The sequence below is a fragment of the Sapajus apella genome, unplaced genomic scaffold, assembly GCF_009761245.1.
Source record: "Sapajus apella isolate SASKATOON/1434 unplaced genomic scaffold, GSC_monkey_1.0 scaffold93, whole genome shotgun sequence".
Lineage (NCBI taxonomy): Eukaryota > Metazoa > Chordata > Mammalia > Primates > Cebidae > Sapajus > Sapajus apella.
In genome coordinates, this window is record NW_022437033.1 from 818407 (window position 1) to 840678 (window position 22272).

The following is a 22272-nucleotide window of genomic DNA, read 5'->3' on the forward strand; positions in this document are numbered from 1 at the left end:
GAAATGCAAATCAAAACCATAATGTGATACTATCTGATACCATCCAGAATGGCTATTACTAAAATGTCAAAATATAACAGATGCTGGTAAGGTTACAGAGAAAAGAGAACACCTATACGCTGTTGATAGGAATGTAAATTAGTTCAGCCATTGTAGAAAGCAGTTCGGTGATTTCTGTTAGAAATTAATACAGAATTACCATTCATCTCAGCAATCCCATTATTGGATATATACCCAAAGGATATATATCATTCTACCATTAAGACTTATGCATGCATATGTTCATGACAGCACTGTTCACAATAGCAAAGATATTGAATCAACCTAAATGCCCATCAACAGTAGACTGGATAAAGTCAATGTGGTACATAAAAAACATGGAATATATAAAGCCATAAAAAAGTGAGATCATGTCTTTTGTGGCAACATGGATGGAGCTGGAGGCCATTATTCTAAGCTAACTTACATGGGAACAGAAAATGGAATACCACCTTTTTGTACTTATAAGCAAGAACTAAACATTAGTACATGTGGACACAAAGAAGGGAACAACAGACACCAGTGCCACCTAGGGGTGGAGGATGGGAGAAGGGTGAGGATTGAAAAGCACCAAACCCCTATGACATGCATTGTACCTATATAGCAAGCATGCGCATGTTCCCCTCAACCTCAAATAAAAGATAATGAAAATTAAATAATAAAATAATAAAAAATTAATAAGTCTCATAAAGGTAGAGAGTAGAATGGGGGTAACTAGGGGCTCTGTGGTGGCAGCTGGGAAGACATTGGTCAAAGGATACCAAATTTCAGTTAGACTGGAGGAGTAAGCTTAAGAGATATATTGTACAACATGGTGACTACAGGTGATCATAATATGTTGAACTATTGATAAATGCTAAGAGAGTAGATGTTAAGTGTTCTCAATACAAAATGACAACTTTGTGGGATAATGCATAGTTAATTAGCTATATTTATTAATTCCACAATGTATATATTGCAAAAATTATATACATGATAAATACATTAAATTTTACCTGTCAGTTTAAAATAATAAAAATAAAAGCAAAAGAAATGTCCAAGTGTTCTGTCTGGGAAGACGTGCCTGAGAGACTCTTATATAGTTATCACGTACTATGTTTTTGTATGCGGGACAGCAGAGGTAGTGGGGCTACCTGAGAGCAGCACATAACCAGTAAATGGCCTATAACCGCTTTACTTTGTTTCTTAAAAAATTAGAATGGTGAAAGAAAACAGTTAAATGTTTCTCATGCCCCCTAAGAAGGACAGTAAAGTATTTTAAAGAGAGTTGGATCTAAAGATGCCCTGTGGTTGGGATTGAGGGATGACATGAAAATTTTCTGCATGAATCAGCCATTTAGGTCCAGATGGGATGATATGCATCTCAGGAGATGTTCAATGGACACAATATTGGGAAATATGACAGAGATTCTGAATTGATTAAGTATCAGACTCACACAACTTAAGGGCAATTACATAAAATGGCATTGCATTTCTCATTCAGCCAAGCATTGTAACCAGGTATGATCACGTGCCAGCTATTTCAATAAAAAGGTCATTCTCTCACACCAGTTCACATTGCAATACAATTTTTTTTAATGTGAGAGAAAGAGATAGAGTTATAACCAATGTGTGAATAAATTTGCATTTCCTCTATTTTGCAGAAAGGTCCTTGAAGAGTATATTGCACCATTTTCCCTGTGGCCAAGAAAATTTTAGAATCACTGATCTGGCTGGGTGCATAGGTCACGGCTGTAATCCCAGCGCTTTGGGAGGCCTCTCGGGCAGATCACCTAAGGTCAGAAGCTTGAGACCAGCCTGGCCAACATGGTGAAACCCTGTGTCTACTAAAATACAAAAATTAGCTGGACGTGGTGGTGGGCACCTGTTATCCCAGCTACTCAGGAGGCTGAGTCAGGAGAATTGCTTGAATCCAGGAGGTGGTGGTTGCAGTGAGCCAAGATCACACCACTGCACTCCTGCCTTGGCAACAGAGCCAGACTCCATCTCAAAAAAACAAAAACAAAAATTCACTGATCCATTTGAAAGTCGGCAAATACTTTGTCATTGACTAAAGCATAGACCCCAGAGACTGAGCCCCATGCACCACACTACAGCTTAAGACTGATTCTATTTCTTGATCATCCTTTGGAGGTCATCATGTTTTTGAACTCTTGTAATAACAGGGGACTTGAACTCATTTCAGAAAGGAAATCTTGTCCTATATTATCTTATGCTCTGGGAGGAATCTAAAAGAGGAGGAGGGAGGGAGGGAGGGAGGAAGGTAGGGAGGGAGGAAGGAGAGAAGAGAAGAGAGGTGACTATCTCTAAATTGGTACAAAGCTTCACAAGTCTGAGTATTGACAATTATTTTGAAAAAGTTATTCACAAATTAAGTAGCTAAAGATGTTTCTGAAAATCATCTGAGCAAACAAAACATAATCCTGAAAAATATTTGCTAATGTAATAATGACAATGGATTATTTCTTCTACCCTTGATCTCCTACAGTATATTTTAAGCCAGTTCAAGTTTTTCCTTTGATGCAAACTCCACAGACTTTTCATCTTGATTAAAATAAAATCAAAATTCCTAATAAGGCTGTACATGATTTGGCCAACTATTATCTGTCTGACATGAATACTTACTCTTCTCATGAATCACTCTGCTTCTATCACACTCCCTGATCTGTGATTCTTGTAACTCATCCTGCATGTGATTCCTGTAACCTGCCTTCCTTATCAGGGTCTTTGCATACTTCCACCTGGAAGGTTCTTCTCTAAAATATCCACTATGTATCCTAATTTTCTTAAGGTCATTAGTCAGAAATCACTTTATTGGAAAGGCTATCCTCCATTTAGTGGTGAAGACATTTAATTGTGCTTGTGCTTCTTTCAAAAAAATATGATACTTTTTATCAGTTATCTTACTACAGTACCTGGAATATGTAAACTTTCAAGAAATATTTGATGAATGAATGCATTTTAACCTGCATTTAGCATTACAGCCTTCATTATTAGAAAGGATTTACATGTTTTAACTGTCAGAGAGCAACACTGGTAAGTGATGAATTCCCTATCAGTAAAATGGATAGAGTACTATTCATGCTACATGTTCTCACAGTTGTGGCAAGGGTTATCAAATTGCCAACTGTAGTACCACTCAGTTGGCAATTTATGTTATACTCATTAGTATTACTCTTGTTATGTTCATGAGAGGAAAAAATGGCATAAAAGTAAGATCATAGGCCTGGTTCAAATCTGAATCCTGCTACTTCCTAGTTGTTTCTTAACTCCTCTTAGTCTTAGATTCTTCATATGAAAAATGGAAAAAATGCTAGCACATACTTCAGGATTGTTGTAAAAAAACCAATTAATATATGTAAACTTTTAGCAGAGAGCCTCATACATAGTGTGTGGTCAGTAATTATAAATTATTACTAGTGAGTATAATAGGATGTGAAAATTCATGACATCAAACTGCTAGGACCAAGATTTAGATTTTTTTTTTCTGCAGTGGAGTCTCGCTCTGTCACCCAGGCTGGAGTGCAGAGGTGTGATCTTGGCTCACTGCAACCTCCACCTCCCATGTTCAAGCGATTCTCCTGTCTCAGCCTCCTGAGTAGCTGGGACTACAGGAGCGTGCCACCATACCTGGCTAATTTTTTGTGTGTTTTTAGTAGAGACAGGGTTTCACCATGTTAGCTAGGATGATCTTGATCTCCTGACCTTGTGATCTACCTGCTTCGGCCTCCCAAAGTGCTGGGATTACAGGTATGAGCCACTGCGCCCGGCCAGATTTTTACAATTGAGAAAGCACTGGACATCATTGAAGGTAATACATTTTTAGCATAGAATATTAAAGCTGGAAAAGACCATAGGATCATAAGAACCCATTGTTTTTTTACTTTTAGATAAAAATTTGAAATCTAAGGAAGGAAACTTATTCAGGATCACCTTCCTACTTAGAAGCAAATTTAAGGCAAGAATCCAGGTGTCTACACTCAGAAATATGTTAATTGTTCCTTCCTGAAAATGCACATCAGGCCTGGCATAGCTTTTGCAATCAGTAGTGATTGCAAGGCATCAGGGACTAGAGGCTTAGGGCATCATTGGCAAAGCAGGAGTATTGCCATCTTGAACAAGCACTGTCATTGTAAAATTTACCTTACTCAAAAACTGACTAAATCCAAAGGGCATCAGCCTAATGGCTAATGTCAGCATAACCATAAACCACAAATAACATCTCCAACCAGAAACATTCCAAACTCCTCCCCAACCAGAAACAAGCTAGTCCCAAAATAACCCCCACTCTGGCCAGGAAGATGCCAGCCCCAAGATAACCTCCCCTGTGCCCAGAGACACTCCAATCTTGCCATAAACTTCTCCCCAACACAGAAGCATTCTAAGCTTATGATAAGCCCCCTCACCCAAAAATCAATATATATTCTTAGTCCATAAAAAAAGTGTACCTAACCAAAAAAAAAAAAAAAAAAAATCAGCCAGAAGCCCCTCTCATGTTTTTTCTAAAATAAACCTGTCTTTAACTGTCACGCCATGTTTCATGTTTCTTTCCTCTTTCTTTAACTCTTACATTTGGTGCTAAAACCTGGGATGGGTGCCTCGGGCAGAGGCTATCTTGCAACCCAGGAAGCAGTGGGCAATGATAGCTTATCCTAAATTAATTCCTGAATCCTATGGGTCTCTGTCCATCCACCCTGTCTTTTCTCTCACTTCACTTTTCCCTCATCCTCCCTTTTCTCTCTCTCTCTCTCTCTCTTTCTCTCTCTCTCTCGTACGACTGCAGTCCAAGAGATTCTTTGGTGATTCCAATGGGAACATCCAATATCAGACAGTAATCCAGCTAACTGGTAAGATCTTCCCTGCCCTGGCTTTCTCACGGTACCAGGGAAAAGTCAGGTCTGCCATCCTGGTCCTCAAAGGACTAGTGGGACTAAGCTAAAGCAACTCTTGGGGATGTCCAGTTTCTTCTCAACTTGACTGTCCTCTGTAGAAAGAGGACTGCGGGTCTCTGCTTTTGTCTGGGGATGACTAGAACAAAAACAGACATCCTCAGCTGCTTCTAGCCAGTTCACTTGGATGCCAAACAATCCCACATTTCTACACTCTCTCCATTGTGATGTCTCCTTCACGACCTCACCAAACTTGGCTTATGCATTTAGTCTTTTATTGTAACGTGGCCTGGCCCAAATACACATTAGATAATGACACCTGATGGCCCAAAAATTGCACCGTTAACTTGAAGATTCACAAGAACCTTAACAAAAACAGTAATGGCAATGGCAAGAGGTTCTCTATTCATGCTTTCTTCTACCTCTACCTTAAATCCCAACACTCCCTGTGTCAAGCTTGCACCTCTCATAAAATCTTTCTTCTGGCCGGGCGCGGTGGCTCACGCCTGTAATCCCAGCACTTTGGGAGGCAGAGGCGGGTGGATCACGAGGTCAAGAGATCGAGACCATCTTGGTCAACATGGTGAAACCCCGTCTCTACTAAAACTACAAAAAATTAGCTGGGCATGGTGGCGTGTGCCTGTAATCCCAGATACTCAGGAGGCTGAGGCAGGAGAATTGCCTGAACCTAGGAGGCGGAGGTTGCGGTGAGCCGAGATCGCGCCATTGCACTCCAGCCTGGGTAACAAGAGTGAAACTCTGTCTCAAAAAAAAAAAAAACCTTTCTTCTTACTAAAAACTATCCCCAGGTCTTCCCTCCTCCAAAACTTTTAACCCATTCTTTTTACTTCTTTTAACCCATTCTTCCTCTCCAGGAAGTGGCTGTGGCTTAAAGCATTGCTCGTGATTATGTCCCTTTCTCCATGTCTGATTTGTCTCAAATCAAAGCTATAAGTATATTCAAAGGCCTTTATGTTTTTTTATCTTAATAAATTTTGTTTTTCTGGAAAATGTTTTTTTCCAAGTCAACTAAATTACTTTTCTCCATGCTGTCTTGCTACTCTTGGTGCATGTGGGAAAGACCCTAAAATGACTTCTGGTAGCCTGGGATACCTTGGGAAAACAGAAAAGTTGCCACAAATCCTGTTTTGGGAAAAATATCTATTTTCCTTATGAAACCCCTGAAATTAAAGGAAAACAAGTACCTCTCAAGAACTGTCTTTGTCTTTCAACTATACTTGTTTATTAGGCCCCAGAAAGTGTTTTCTTAGTCCTGTTCTTAAACGTCCTCACCAGAAGGCCAATAATCCAATTGAAAAATTAGCAGAAAAAAAAATCTGGTTGTCTGTGTGGCTATATATGTTTTATGTGTGCAATGTCTATTAAAAGAACTCTAATTATTTGGCAAAAAAAATGAGCACTTAAATCAGATATTTTTAAGGGAAAAGTAAAAGCTGTGGGACCTTTCAGTTCACATAACTTTAATCTTTAAAACTTACTGGTACAGTAAAGCTAAAAGTGTCTTAAGAGTTGCCAGCATACAATTTTGTTTGCATTTATTAATCAAGCAATTTCATACTTATCTCTGCAAAATGCTATAAGATTTCAAAATTTGGCATAGAGACTATAAAACTATAACTCAGCCTAAACAAAATAATCTTTGCTTGTATAATTTTTTTAATATATAAAACATTAATATTGGTTTAATGAAGATAGCTACATCTTAACCTGTTCAGTAAAATACCCTAACATCTAATCTTGTAGCCTTAGGCAGTCTAGTCCACAGACATGAAGGAAGTTTGTTTTGGGAAAGAACCATTGCTGTCTTTAATATTAAAGAAAATATAATTTATATAAAAAATAACCTTATATGGAAAATTTTTGGCCTAAAGTAAATTAACTGTTGTTTAAAAAATGGGACGTTTACAAGAAGTCAGAAACTTAAGGCATGTCGGCAATTGTCTAGGGAAGTCATGAAAAAATGTTATAAAAGGGAATTTATGTAAAAAATGTTGTACAATGTAAAAGTAATTAGGCCTCCTGAATGCTTTATAAAATGTCAGTATAACTCTTTGTTGTACAACTTGCCTGCTTTGCAGTTAAATAAAACCTAGGACATAGGGAGTTAAGTACTAGAATAAGCCAGACCTTATCTGTACTTCTGTCTAGGTCCTACGCTTTACACCTAGCACATAATTAAAATCTAAAACTTACCATGCTTTTCAACAAAAGTAAAGTTTGCTAAAAGTTAACAGTGTAACATGTATTTAAAACTATTGAATAAATTTATGTGCAAGGTGTGTAAGGAAAGTAAAATATACTTTTGGTAAAATGATTATAAGGAGACATAAGAATGGGGACTTCTACCTATGTTAAAAGCTTAAAAAATTCTTTTAAAGGTTTAAGCAGTTTTGTAAAGTTAATTGTAAAGAAAGTTCCATGTGTAAACAAACTGGCTAATGATAGAGCAGTATCATCCAGTTTTTCTACAAATTGAACATTAAAATAAAAGCACAATGGGTTTCTGTTAAAGCACTAACCTGCTCTTTAACAAAAATTATAGAGGGATAAAAAGGGTCTATAAAAATCTTACATTATGGTCAAACATTAAAATGGGGTAAATGAATCTACAAGATTTTATTAAAAAAGGAGTTTAACATTAATAGCACACTAATATAATGGTAGAATTTGGCTTATTTTATATAAAATCATACAGGAAGTATTGTCTATAAAATAGTGTTTGGCTTTCTTTGGACTGTATTTGTATAAATATGTTATTGGCATGTGTTCCAAAGTTATGGGAGACTCCTATAATTCTAATATATTTTACTGTACATTATCAGTAATAATTATAATTGTTTTGTTAAAATTATTGTGTGCCACAGAGGTAATAAATATCATTGTCAATTGTGTCTTTAACTATGACTACCCTATAACTTTTGTGTCATCCATAAACAATTGTTGTCTTGTTCTGGTCCTCTTTAAAGGGTGGTTTTATAATCAGTTATAAAGCTCTAACAGGTGCTCTTGAATACAGGTTTCTGATAAATAGCAGGACAGGAATTAATTGCATAAACTAAACTATTAGGAAACTAAAGTAATCTTTTTAACATTTTTCTTAAAATATTGACAGTCCTTTGTTGTGCTTTTCAAAGGCAAAACAACTTTTATTTTAAGCTATTAACAGCTTTTAACTGTTAACTTTTAACTGTTAACTCCCATGTGGAAGTTAACTGTTAGCTTTTATCTCCCATATGGGAGGTGACTGTTAACTCCCATATAGAATGTAACTGTTAAATTTTAACTGTTACCTTCCATAGTGGGTTAACTGTTAACTGTTAACTCCCATACCGTGTTAACTGTTATCTTTTAACTGTTAACTCCCATATTGGTGTTAACTGTTAACTGTTAACTCCCATATTGTGATAACTGTTATCTTTTAACTGTTAACTCCCATATCGGTGTTAACTGTTAACTGTCAACTCCCATACTGGTGTTAACTGTTAACTGTCAACTCCCATACCGGTGTTAACTGTTAACTGTCAACTCCCATATCGGTGTTAACTGTTAACTGTCAACTCCCATATTGGTGTTAACTGTCAACTGTTAACTGTAAACTCCCATATGGGAATTAGGAGTTAACTGTTACCTTTTAACATATGGGAGTTAACTGTTACCTTTTAACTGTTAACTCCCACAAACAAAATTTGGAGCATAGTTGTTTCTCTCTACCTGATTTTCTCCAAAATTTGAAAACTATCTGTGAGTATTCTTAAGTTATAGCAATATAGTTATTTGCATAAGTGCAGCAAGAATCTATTTTCTTTTGTGACAGGACACAATTGGAAAAACTGGTTATTTTTACCAAGGCTTTAACTGGAATGGTGTGCTTTCCTTTAAGGAATCAAACTTAACTTATAAAGCCAATAAAGCCCTTAAAAAAACTGGCCTTGTGTTTTGTGTACACAGTCCCTGTACAGGGTTTCTAATCTGTGGTAAGTAAAAAATGTCACTTTCTAACAGGCTGGGGACGTCAAGTTATCTTAAAACATCAAGAGGAGAGGAATTCACCCAACTCGTAGGTATTTAATGGTGCAAATCCATGGCTGGGCTTGGCTTTAAAAAGGCCTTATTTCAGATTCCTTCTGCAAAACAAAGTTACATCAAAGTCAATTTAAAAATAACAAATAATTATGTAACAATAATTATTCTTGCTGCACAGTATGCAAATAATAAAGCCAAGTATATTAAAGCAAACCAGTCCTGCCATAATTTGTCTTTTAATAAAAATGGGAAACTGGGGAGAAAAAATTATGTTTCCAAAACTATAACACACCTATTGTTAATTTCTAATGTTGCCTAATGTTTTTCAGTTGTTATTATTTTCTGCTGTTTAAATTAAATTCTATCTTTTCTGGTTACAAGTCTCCAAAATAAGGTGTGCTTTCTTAAAGCACTATAAACTGAAAACTAGATGTTTCAGCAGGTGCTGCATCTAAGACCCCTAGTCCTCACAGGAGGAAATAAAGAAATAGGAAATCTTAAGCTAAAATCATAAAAAGTAACTGAGTAAGAATTACTCTTCTTACTCAATCTCACCCTTACTTCACCCAATACTTTTGTTATTCATATCTCTCCTTTTAAGCCAAATATTAAAACTTTTTAATGGAAAGTATTTACTATGCCACCCTTGTAGAAATTGCTTTACTCACTCTACTATTTGTAGTAAAACTATATGCTATGGCACCTCAGGGTAAAATATCAGACAAAAAAATCTCAATTACTGTAGCATTTTGCTCAATTATTAACCTCCTAGCTGGAATAATGGTTACTAACAGAAACTAACTCATGGGCCTTTCCAAACCTTCACTCCTGCCTCTCATTAGGTAAGGAATGTTGTTTCTGTATCAACCAATTAGACCCAGTAAAAAACACTGCTAAAAGGCTTAAAGAAAAGACTAAAAGGTTAAGGGAGTACCAGCACAACCAACTAAATTATTGGTTTGGGAACAAAATCATAGCATGGGCCACCCATTCCCGGTCCCTCTCCTAATTATATTCCTGAGACTAATGTTCTTACCCTGCCTAATTAAACTTTTTCAAAAATTTTTAACTAACAGGATCATGGCCATTTCACAGACAACTGCCCAAAAACATCTATAGATGTCATTGCACTCACAGTCAACCCAAAATCAAAATACTCTCCATCCCCTCGTCAGCAGGAAGTAGCCAAAAAGAACATGTTATCCTCATCCTTTTTATAACTATAGGGCCTGGATTGACAAAGCAGGAGTATCACCATCTTGAACAAACACTGTCATTTTAAAATTCACCTTAATCCAAAACTGCCTAAATCCAAAGGGCATTGCCCTAATGGCTAAGGTCAGCATGACCACAAACCACAAATAACATCTCCAAGCAGACATCTTCCAAACTCCTCCCAAACCAGAGACAAGCTAGCCCCAAGATAACCCCTGCTCCGGCCAGGAAGATGCCAGCCCCAAGATAACCTCCCTTCCACCCAGAGGCATTCCAACCCTGCCATAAACGTCTCCCCTACACCGAAACATTCCAAGCTTGTGATGAGCCCCCTCACCTTAAAACCAACATACACTTTTAGTCTGTAAAAAAAAGTGCTCCTAACCGAAATCAGCCAGAAGCCCATCTCAGGTTTTTTCTAAAATAAACCCGTTAAGCCATGTTTCATGTTTCTTTCTTCTCTCTTTAACTCTTACAATCATAATATCATTAGATTGCCCCACAAATGCCTCCCAAATGAGCATATCCAGGTAAGAAACTGTGAGTTCTCTATGTGACTTCAGCCCAGGACAAGGCCTTTAGCCTTTTACTCTAATGTCCTCAATCAATTGCTGATAGCAACAATCTCTATTGTTGTCACTGACATGCATGGAATAGAGATTTTAATGTAATTTCAAGAGTAAATCATTTATAGAATTTTTACATTTTTACAATTTTTACACAGGATTTTGAAAAATGTAAGTATGCCTTCATATGAATGGAGAAATAATGTCATAGATGTAGGCTTACTTACGTGTAATTTCCTTTTCTAAATGATAGGAGTGAGAGTGAGTTTGCAGTTGGAATGAACAAACATTCCAATTCAAGTGTCAGGTCCCTAGAGAAAGGAAATTAAGAGTCTTATTATTAGTTAATTCCAAAACTTCAATGTGTCAAACACACATACAATGGTGTTTATAGCAAAAGCAGTCACCTCCATCATTATGTCTGGTTCTGTTGATTGAATGACCAGTTACTGCTATTGCTAAGAAGGAAATTGCTGCTCTGGTTCCCTGTGGAAAGGAGCTGTAATTTACTCAGTGGAGCGGGTTTCCAAAATTTATTGGCTCTGTCAATGTGGCCAACTTACACTAAGGGAATAACTTGTCTTTAGTAAAACCTTGCTGGGTAGACAACATGTGTAGTCTATTCGGTTCCACTATGAAGTCATATTATTTAATTATATATACAGTTAGCTTTGTTTTTTACCCTCAATAGTGATTATTTTTCCTTGTACTTAAAGGAATATAGGTTATTTATTTTCACTTTTGACCTGAGAGCACATGAGCAGCACCTCACTCAAAATGGGAGTCCCAGAGGAGGCTTTTCAGAGGCAGTAAAAAGAATAATTGCTTAAACTGGACCTTTTAGGACTAGCAGGAGAGCGTATATTCCCAATACTTGCACAGAAACAGAGAAGCAAAAAAGAAGGAAGTCTATTTGTTTGAGAATTGTAAATAATTCACTATTTGTGTTGATTTGAAGATTTGAGTGCAACATGGGAAGAGCTAAGACACTTTGCAAATTATGTTAAAGAAATTTCAATAACCTCCTAAGAGTTTTTTAATTAATCTGGAAGGTTATGGGAAACCCTTGAATAGTTTTGAATGGAGAAGTATCATAAACAGTCTTTTTTGAGGAATGAGTCAGGAGACAGATATGGGAAGAGATGGATGTGGCTGTAAGTAAGTTGTGTCAACAAAAAGAGTCAAACTTTGTAAAAATCTTTGAAGAGATTTACTCTGAGCCAAGTATGAGTGACCAGCCCTCAGGAGATCCTGAGAACATGTGCCCAAGATGGCCAGGCCACAGCTTGGTTTTACACATTTTAGGGAGACATAAGACATCAATGAATACATGTAAGATATACATTGGCTCAGTCTGGAATGGTGTGACAACCAGAAGCAGGGGCTTCCAGGTCATAGGTAGATTCAAAGATGTTCTTATTGGAAATTGATTGAAAGAGTTTATCTAAGGATTTGGAATAAATAGAAAGTAATGTCTTGTTTAAGATAAGGGGTTGTGGAGACCAAGGTTTTATCATGCAGGTGACATCTATAGGTAGCAGGCTTCAGAGAGAATAGATTATAAATGTTTCTTATCAGATTTAAAGAGTCTCTTCTATCAGTAATTCCAAAAGGGAGGACCATATGATGAGGCATGTCCAACCCCCTCTTCTTATCATGGCTTGAAGATAATTTAAGAATGCCCTTTGCCCAGAGGAGGGGTCCATTCATATGGTTGAAGAGGGGGTGTGTTTAGAATTTTATTTTTGGTTTGCAGTTTCATGCTTTTGAATTAAAGCCTTTCAATACATATATAAAGAGATTCTTTCAAAGTAAAGTGAATTCAAGTTTTAAATCTACCTCCAAATGAAAAGCTTAGGGGCGGAAGAATACATATCCATTAAACATGTAACTGACAAGTGAGTTAGTCTTTGGCTGCATGTAGAGTCCAATTAACGACAGCAAGCTCTGGTACAAGAAAAGTGAAAAGCGAATTTATTTCTGAAGCTAGCTTAAAGGAAGCGCACAAAGTATCCTGCTTTAAATGTGCCTTCTGGCCTTTGGAACAAAAAACAGACACTTTTATAATTACTTTTATAAGGTAAGGGGGGAAGCGAGCAAGGCCAGGGGTTCTCCTTGGTATTGGGCAGTTATGTATTGGGCAGTTGTCCAAGTGGGCATGCTTTTGGCATATTCTCTTGAGGCGAACCCCTGGAGGTGGGAGTTCCATGGGTACATGCTTTGATCTGCAAATAGGCTGTCAACACTAGAGGAGAGATACAGAGCACATAGATGAACTTGCCCATAGAGAATGTCTGCTGAGGGAGAGGTGGGAAGTTATTTTTGCATTTCAAAAAGCACTAAGAAGGAAGTGTAAAGTGAACCGGGAAAAGAGAAAAGAAAAGCATTAAATTATATCTTAGAAAAATGGGGGTACTTGATTACCAAAAGAGTCAGAAAAGCTCTTATTTCTTATTTTTCTTATTGTTGACACTTTTACATGCAAATAGTCCAATATTTTCTCATAATTATATTTATTTTTATTATGAATATTGTGCCCTGTATGAATTTTATACCCTACCTTGCAATTTAATTTGATTTGGCTCTTTTTTGGCCCAAACCTAGACCATAATCATTCAGCACTGGTAGTATCCATAGCTTCATCCTATAATCCTGGTCCAACCTTAATGTTTTCTATCATTTCAGAATAAGAACAAGATACAATTTGTGTAATTAAATAAAGAAAACTATTTTCTTTGTTGTTGTTGTTCTAGTCAAAGCAGTCTGAGATTTTTAAATGATAGCAATTCAGATGACTTGTAGCTGCAAAGACTGACTCAAAAGTTTTAATGTAAAAACTGTCTCTGAGGATATTTTTCTATCAAAACAGATCAGTGAATAAATTTCTCTGTATAAGTCCATAATAACACCTAACTCTTTGCTATCATTTGAATAGACACTTGTACCATTCTCCCATAGGCAGACATTTGAAATCAGAATAAAACTTTGGCTCAGTGGAGACATTTTATTACTCAAATTCAAGGTGATTTGATGATGAGATCGAGATGTTCAGCATATTAATTTGGTTTCATCACAAAGTTATATTAAAACCCAATGTTTCAACATTTTTTCATAGAAAAGAAACTGTCACCAATGACAGTATTGATGGTACTCTTCCTTTACAATTATAGAGAAGTTAATTAAAATATAAAATGTGAGTTTTCATTTTAGATTAGAAATTGGTTTCTAAAAATGTTCCCTATGTTTATGAGAACATTTAAAAAAATATATATATTTGAGTATACTTAATTATTTAACTCCTTCAACAATATGTATTGATTATAAATTATATGGTACTCATTATGCTAGAAAATGTTTATACAATGTTGAACAGAAACAGACAAGGTTCTCATAGTTCTTATATTCTAATAGGTGAAACAGATATTAATTGGTCAATTATATAAGTATTTCATTCCAATCTAAAATGAATTTTATTAAGGCCAAGAACATGATTACATGGAACATATTATAAAAGAGCCTAACCTAGACTAGAAGGGAAAAGGCTGTCCATGAAAAATTTCCTGAAGGAGTGTTACTTGAGCTGAGACTCACAACATCAGTATGCTTTAATTAGGTAAAGGGCATAGGTGTATGAGAACATTCCAGATGTTCTCAGTACATTCCAGAAGAAAGCAATATGTACAGTAACTGCACTGCAGGAGAGACTGATACTTTAAAGGCACTAAAATGAGGATAGAGAGACTGGAGTCTAGAGGGTGAGGATGAGAATGCTGCTAGACATCACTGGAAAAGTAAGGGGAGGGTTAAAAATTTGAGTCTTTATTTATGAGTTTGGCATGCTCAGTTTTGTGTTTTGAAACACTATGGTTGCAGGAGGGTAAGTAGGTTGAAGTATCCAGATCAGAAGCAAGATCAGATATGAGGTTATTTCTGTTGACTAAGGGAAAAATAATGGCAGCTTAGGTTAGACTTGTAACAATAGAGATGAAGGGAAAGACAGATTAAAAAAATATCGGGGAGGGAACCTTGACAGTCTTGATAATGGATTGGAAACGTGTGGCAAGAAAAAACGTCAAGAATGACTGTGTGGTTTTTGAGTAGCAATACTGAATGGGTATGATATGGAGACGTTAAAGACTTCTGGATAGGGCACTTCTATTTTAAAAATAGATCAGAATTCATTTGGAAACAGAGGTTATAGCATAAGGAAACCAAGACTGTTAGAAAAATTCTTCAAATAATGTATAGTCCACGTATCTGCTGTATGAAAGGACTAAAATGTTGCTATCTTGTAAATGTCATGTATTGCCAAGTGAATTATTGTCTTGTAGGTTAAAATGGTTAATAATTATTAACCTATTTATTCATAAGTCATGTTGACTGCACTATACAAAAAACTTTGATATTTATCTCCTTTCTTCTTTTTTTGCATTTCTGTCTTCCTTTGTTTTCCTTCCTTCCTTCCATTTTCATTTCATTTCATCCTTCTTTCTTTCCTCTCTCTCCCTCTCCACATATTTATGAAACATTTATTAGGAATCTTGCATTATGCTAGGCACTAGAGTTAATATGTCAAATCAAATGTATTTGTTGTCTTCAGGAAGTTTAAAATTGATCAGGGTAGACACTTTAAAACAGACAGTAAGAAAGAAAGAAAGATTTGATTATATCTTGATAAGTAGCATATAGAACCTTGTGGGTCTAATAAGTAAGTAAAATACATAGGATGCAATGAAGCTATAACCAGCATGTTTGGTCACTTGGATGTGAAAAGAAGATGGCTACCTTGTGGTGAAATAGCCCATTGCCTTTTGAACTGTGTTTCCTGAAGAAAGAACAAAATGGACCATCATCTGCACAACAGGCCTTAGCATGGAAAAATTACTTTGTGCTGTCATGTCAGCTCCTGTATTTTCTCTTGTTAGAATGAGTAATTACAATTCTAGACAAAAGCTGGATGCCTAAACTATGCTCTGAAATTTACTGAGATGTATAATGTTTCATTGTCATAATCCCTAAATAATTACCTACTGGAAATGGTCCTGTTTCAGGAAAACTATCCTAGTGTAATAGCATTTGGAGATGAGAATTGTCCCTTTGTTTTGGGTTATATTTTAAACCTTATGAGTTTATTATGTTATGCAAGTAAGCACTTAAAACTGTGATCTGTTATATACAGTAAAGCCTTTTAGATCCTATTGCATTCATACATGTGTATACAGTTGTTTTCCTTAAAAGAGCATAGCATAATTTGCCAGCTGAGATGAACTTTATGTAGGAATGTTACCTTCTCATGTAAGTGGACAAATATTAATTGAAAAGCATCGAGTGATCAGAGAAGGCTACTCAACATATCTCTGCATTTTGCGTTTACCATCATCTGTCCTGTTAAGTCACATCTGTGTTTTGTGGGGCCCAAGCACTCACGAAAGCCAAGGCATTGGCTTATCTTCCTTCACCTGAATTTTGTTCATTGCTAAGTGCTCTGGGCACACTGCTTCCAGATTGTACAGCCACATCTGTACACAGAGGGGATCTGGTGCCCTGAGAGGAGAGGACAAAAGAGCCACTACTCCACAACTAGCTCTCCCATCACATTTCTGGTGACCTCATCTAAACCCAGGCTTAGGCGCCAAGGGATTGGAGAGGTAGAGTCAGGCCTCCTTATGACGTGGGCCACAGAAACACAGGTAGTTGGGATTGTTGGGCTGAGGATAGAAGGCAGGGACAGAGTAAGAATATGATCTTCTGAAGAAGAGCCAAGTGGAAGTACTTCTAATATGTTTTTTCCAGGAAGGAAGAAACTGTCTAAAATCTGCATAAATAGAGTGACCCAGTGCAATGGTAGTCAATCATAGGCCCCCAATTGCCATCTCATCCCTAGCTCCACCTGCTCCAGGTACCTTCTCTGGCCCTGACTGCATTTTTCATTCTGGCTCTGTGGGCCCCCATGTAACCTGCTGTGCCCCAGCCCTGGCCAAAAAACTCAGCCCTAATTACTTCCTTAGCCTTAGCTCCATCCTGGCTTTAGTCTCCTCTTTGTCCCTGATCCTTCAGCTCTGTTTCCCACTCTGCCTCATTGGCCCCAATTACCTTATCAGCCCTGGCCCATTAGTATCCAGCGTCCCCAGGCCCTCAGGCCCTGTGAGGCTCAGCCACCCCAAATGGAGGAAAGGGACTTCAATAACCATTTTTGAAGTCAAGGGGAGAAGAAAAAAAAAGAATTTCAATTTTTCACTTTTTTTTTTTTATTAACATACTGTTGTTTCTTTGAATGCAGTCTTCTGTGGGACTGGACCTGGAAGCCAGGAGCTGACCTTTCTATGGGTTATACAGTTTTGTGCCCCAGGGTGAGATGAAATCAATGTCTTAGGGAAATATATTTTGTTCACTTTATGCTGTATACCTGTCTCATGGCCCAGAAACATTTCTCCCCTTTGTTAACACAGTTCTTATAGCAATTTGAAGGGAATAAAATGGTGCCAGGAAAATATCTGGAATTAGATGTACGATAAGAAAAGAAAGTTTTAACTGGAAGAGCATTCCTCCTTATGTGTTCCTCATCAGCCACGTTTTACGTGCAGTTCTTCATAAGTTGTGCAAGTGTAACTTAGTGAATGCCTGCTGTACATTATGAATTGCATTTAAAATTTTTTTAAAAACCTTGTTGAACTTTACATTTATTCATATAAATCTTTCAGATGACAAGCCTCTGTTTTTTTTTCCATAGACAGAAATAATGTTTTTCCAAAACTACCTATTTTCTAAGAGATTAAAAACCCTGTTTTCAGCAAATATACTCAGTTCTTCAAATTGCACGGCAATATTTGGCTGTGCAAATACAGATGCCACAGACAAAGCCAACTGAGATGGGAGCAAGGGCGAAAATAGCAATCATACTTCTCTAGGTATCCTGATGATATTTTTAATTCAATACAGTGCATGTTGTGCTGGGAACAGCTTGCATGAGGAATTGAAAGGTCCCAACATTGCAAATTTTCATTCCCATTCTTTTCAAGAGGTGAAAGATTTCATGATTTGGCATTACTTTATATTCTTTAATTATATTCCTGTATTTGCATGGTAATGTTTAAGACACCATGGTACCTTCTGGAAGCTCCCAGTGGTCCTGCTGGCCAACACTGCAATGTATCCTGTGACAGGGCTGTTTCTCTAGGGACAGTTTCTCTGTCCACCTTATCTGACCATTTGACTTATAAGGCCTGCAAGCCACATTTTCAAACCTTTTCCCCAGCTCTGTCAGTTAACAGACACTATTATTCACCTTTTAAATTCAGCTCTATATAGAATTACTACCAGTGATTTTATATTCTACCAAATAACATTTTTATGTTACCTACCTAATCAGAAAATCCCAGTTCAATCAGACTTTCTCAGAGCAGAGCTACAAAATGTCCTCCTATTCTAGTTTTTAATCTCCACCTTGAGAGAAATATGCATCAAGGGTCTATAGGCAGCAGTTAATCTGACAGCGATTTCTTTACATCAAAAAATAGTTTCTAAAAATTATTTCTAAGTTTAAAAGATTCACCTCAGGAAGAAAGCATGCAGCAGTCTTTGTAGACAGAATTTTGCATAAGGAAAGGCTCTTTAGATCATGCTTTCCATTTCCAAGGAAGGATGGAAAGAAGGAAAGAAAGTGACATGTATTGAACACTTACTACATATAAAATGATGTACCGGACGTTTTCACTGACCTTAAAAAACTCATCTAATTTGACTTTCATCCCAACCCCTTGAGGTAGTTATTATGCCTCATTTTTACATGTAAAGACCCAGACTCAGAGAAGTTCTGTGACTTCCCTAAGTTCACACAGGTTTCAAGTTCTTTTTTGAATCTAGGCCTGCTTAATTACAAAGCCTGTGCTCTTTTCACTACATAACACTTCCTCCTTATTGGGGACATATTGCTTTCTTCATTCTAGTTAACTTTATAGTTTAACTAAATGTCAGCTTTCCACACTCATTTTGTTTCTTTCTCAGGTCGTCACTATGCTTATTGTTCAACTGCTATCAACTTTCAGTGAAACAACAGAGACAGATTAAGGTCAAGAGCACCAACGTAAATCACCTGTCCTGTTATTCTCTGTAGTTCCTCTTTTTTTTTTTTTTTGTCAGCACAAGAAACAACTTTCTAAATTGGGTTTATTATACTGAAAAAACTTTGTCTCCTCAATTTCATAAATACTTGTAAAGGAACTCTTAGGAGAAGTGAGTCAATGAAAGTGCAGGAGAAGATTCATTCTTATCAAGTCATTTTTAAATAGCTGGGGCAGAATCATTAAATTGGAAAAGCACAGAAACTTAAGTTCTTGGAACTGGAAGCCATTTTAGAGATTATTTCCAAGAAAGATGAATAAGTTTCACCTTGACATGTTAACTCTGATGGTCTGGTAGCAGGTGCCTGGATGGTTGAGTTTGGATTGTGAAGCTTATTGTATAAAATTTTTGGTTTACCTATTATGTAAAAGGGTGCAGTGAACCATTACGAGTATCTGCCTTAGCTGGAAGAGAAGCTAGTGGAAGCATGTAACTTTTTTGAATTTATTTTAAACTCCGTCAATGTCAAGATATACAAATTGAGACCCTAAGAGTGCATGCTTGAGCCCACTTGCCCAACTTCTGAGATCTTATCAGAAAGCTGCTAATCACCAGTTTCAGGTGTTTTTTTTATCTATCGGGAGACTGCCTTTCTCTGGCGCTGCCTATAACCAATTATTATTTTAAAGAGACACTTAACAACTGCCTTATCATCTGATGATTGCCTGACAGTCCTGGTGTGTGACAGGGGGAGGAAGGGGGAATCCTCTCCTGCCCTGTTCATGCCTGACTAGCTACCTACTATAACAACTGTATTAGTGTCTTCTGGCTGCTATAACAAATGATTATGAACTTTATAGCTTAAAACAACATAAATGTATTATCTTACCATTGTACCTATCAGAAGTTGAAAATGCATATCAACTGGGCTAAATTCTGCAGAGGGTCTGCAGGCCTATGTTCTTTTCTGAAGGCTCTAGGGGAAAATCTGTTCTCTTGCCCCTTTCCAGCTTCTAGAGATTTCTGCATTCCTTGACCTGTAGCTCTCTTTCATATTTAAAGTAAGGAATGGCCAGTGTAGTCTTTCTTATGATGCCATCTCTCTAGTTCTGACTCATCTGTCTTTCTCTCCCTCATTTAAGGAAGGACCTTTGTGATTACATTGATCTCACCTGGATAAGCGGGACCACTCCCTTCATCTCAAGGTCCTTAGTTGCAATTTCTGATAATTAAAGTTTAGAAATGTTTGGGCAGTCATTATTCTCTCTACATAGTCGACAAAAGGGAGTTAAGATAACATACTTAGGAAGCCTCATTTCTGTTTTTTCAGCATTGAAAAAAATGTGGCCAGGCACAGCTGGGTTCAGAATAGATATAAGATTTTAAGTAACTTACTATATGGATATGGAAACAGACTTAACTACACATTGAACTATTTTTAGTAAAATAAATTCCTTCAATAAAAAACACATATATCATCTGTCTTAGCATTGCCATTAAGCATGATCATTCAGAGCTTGGCAAAAACACATTCCAATGACATTAGCAAAATCAGTTTCTACCTACTTGCTTCAGGCATGTCATTGCACCAATGAACACATTAAATGTGATTAATTTCTTTGTACATGGAAGTTAAAATTGCTATCAGCAAGGCCTGAATAAACAGGAAAAAATTGAATGAAACATTACCCTATTAATTTATTCCATCAAAGAAATAAATTGCATTTAACCTTATCTGTAAATGCTGTAAAATTTAACCTTATTTTGGCTAACTTATTGTATATTTTGGTTTACCTATTATGTTATGATAAAGATAACTTCTGAGTTTATATTATGATTTATTATACTGAATATCTCTCTATTATATGGAAAATACATCCTTGGTTTTTTTTTTTTTTTTGTCTCCTCTATGTAATCAAAGGAACTTGGGCTCAATAATGACTCCAGAGATAACAGAGCTTTCCCACGATAGCAGAACCAAAGCAAATATTAAATCTGTGATTACTGATGGCCTGATTCCCTGATCGATTCATTTATTCAAATTTTGTATTGGTTAGTAACTAACTGCATGTCACTAGGTAAGAAAGGCAAAATGAAAGAGAAAAAAGACATAACTATATAATTCTGGTTTGCTTCCTTGTGAGGCTTGTAGTCCTCCAAGAAGAAAAATAATCCAAAATCACATTGAGTATGGTTGGGCTAATTTTAACAAGTGTAGTCATACCATCAAATATGGCCAGCCAACTATCATAACAAACATATCACATCTATTTGGCCATGAAAGTTGTTGCCTTTGATTTTTACACAAGGTAAATAATTTCACTAAAATATGCAAGTGAATTGGTAGACCAAACAAATGGCATTACAGGAAAAATCTGAGTCAGGATGTGTTTCTAAACAACACAATGGAAAAAGATAAAGTGTTGATAGTTATAGAAATATGACTCCAGAGCTCTCATAGCATGTCTGCCTTATACTTTACAGGCTGCTTCCCGAAACAAAAATGTCATGTAACTCTGGAGGGGCAAACTGAAACTGTGATTTTATTTAGGAAAAGTTATTAGGCTGTCTGTTGCCACAGCAAGCTTACATGCCTTTTCTCAGTCCCTATTTCTGAAAAAAATCAGTGTAGTTCTGGATGGGCTCTGTTCATGCCCCTTGTCAATTTTACTCTATTTCAGTCTACTAAGCTAGCATAGTTTGGAGTTTTACTTTGTGGCCAATGTGATTTCAAAATAATTGTTTGGTTGAAAGGCAGAAAATTCCATTGATAGGCATTCATTTACCAGTTTCACTGATTATTTTGTTGAGGTGGGGTCTTGCTGTGTTGCCTAGGTTCAAGCAATCCACCGAAAGTGTTGAGATTACAGTCATGAGCCACCATGCCTGGTCATAATAATAATTTTTAAAACTGAATTAAAAGGTATCTCAATTTCAATGTATGGTCCTTATTTGGATTTTAATTCAAACAAACTGTAAAAATGAAAATTTATAAATTTGTGAAATAATTAGATATTTGAACTATGACCAAGATGATATTCAAGAATTACTGTTAATTTTTTAGGTGTGATAATGGTATTTGGTTACGTTTTTAAAACTACTTACTAGAGATTTATACTAAAATTTCAATGGTTGAAATTATATAATGTCTAGCATTTGCTTCAGAATAACTGAGTAGCAGGGTAAAAGTAGAATGAGATATAAATGAAACAAAATTGATCACAAATAGACAAATGTTAAAGCTGGGTGTTCAGTATATTGGGTTTCATTACGTCATTCTGTCAACTTTTGTGTATGTTTGAAATTGCCTATTAGAAATTAGTTGGAATGCTAGTTTGGATAGTTCCTGTAGGGCATTTTCAATTTTATTTTCATACATCTTTTCTAGAAACACAGCAACCATGTAAAGCAAAGAATGTACATACCAAGTTCTATTTATTCTACCTCCTCCTGAATCT

At 36.5% G+C, this 22272-nt stretch overlaps 1 long non-coding RNA gene across 1 annotated transcript in view; it reads left to right on the forward strand.

The window, feature by feature from the left end:
- Positions 1-22272, forward strand: part of LOC116535267 — a 132336-nt gene that overhangs the window by 32639 nt on the left and 77425 nt on the right. The window contains exon 2 of the long non-coding RNA XR_004262125.1: positions 18758-18836. This is a non-coding gene — a long non-coding RNA (uncharacterized LOC116535267). The remainder of the gene's footprint in view (positions 1-18757; positions 18837-22272) is intronic.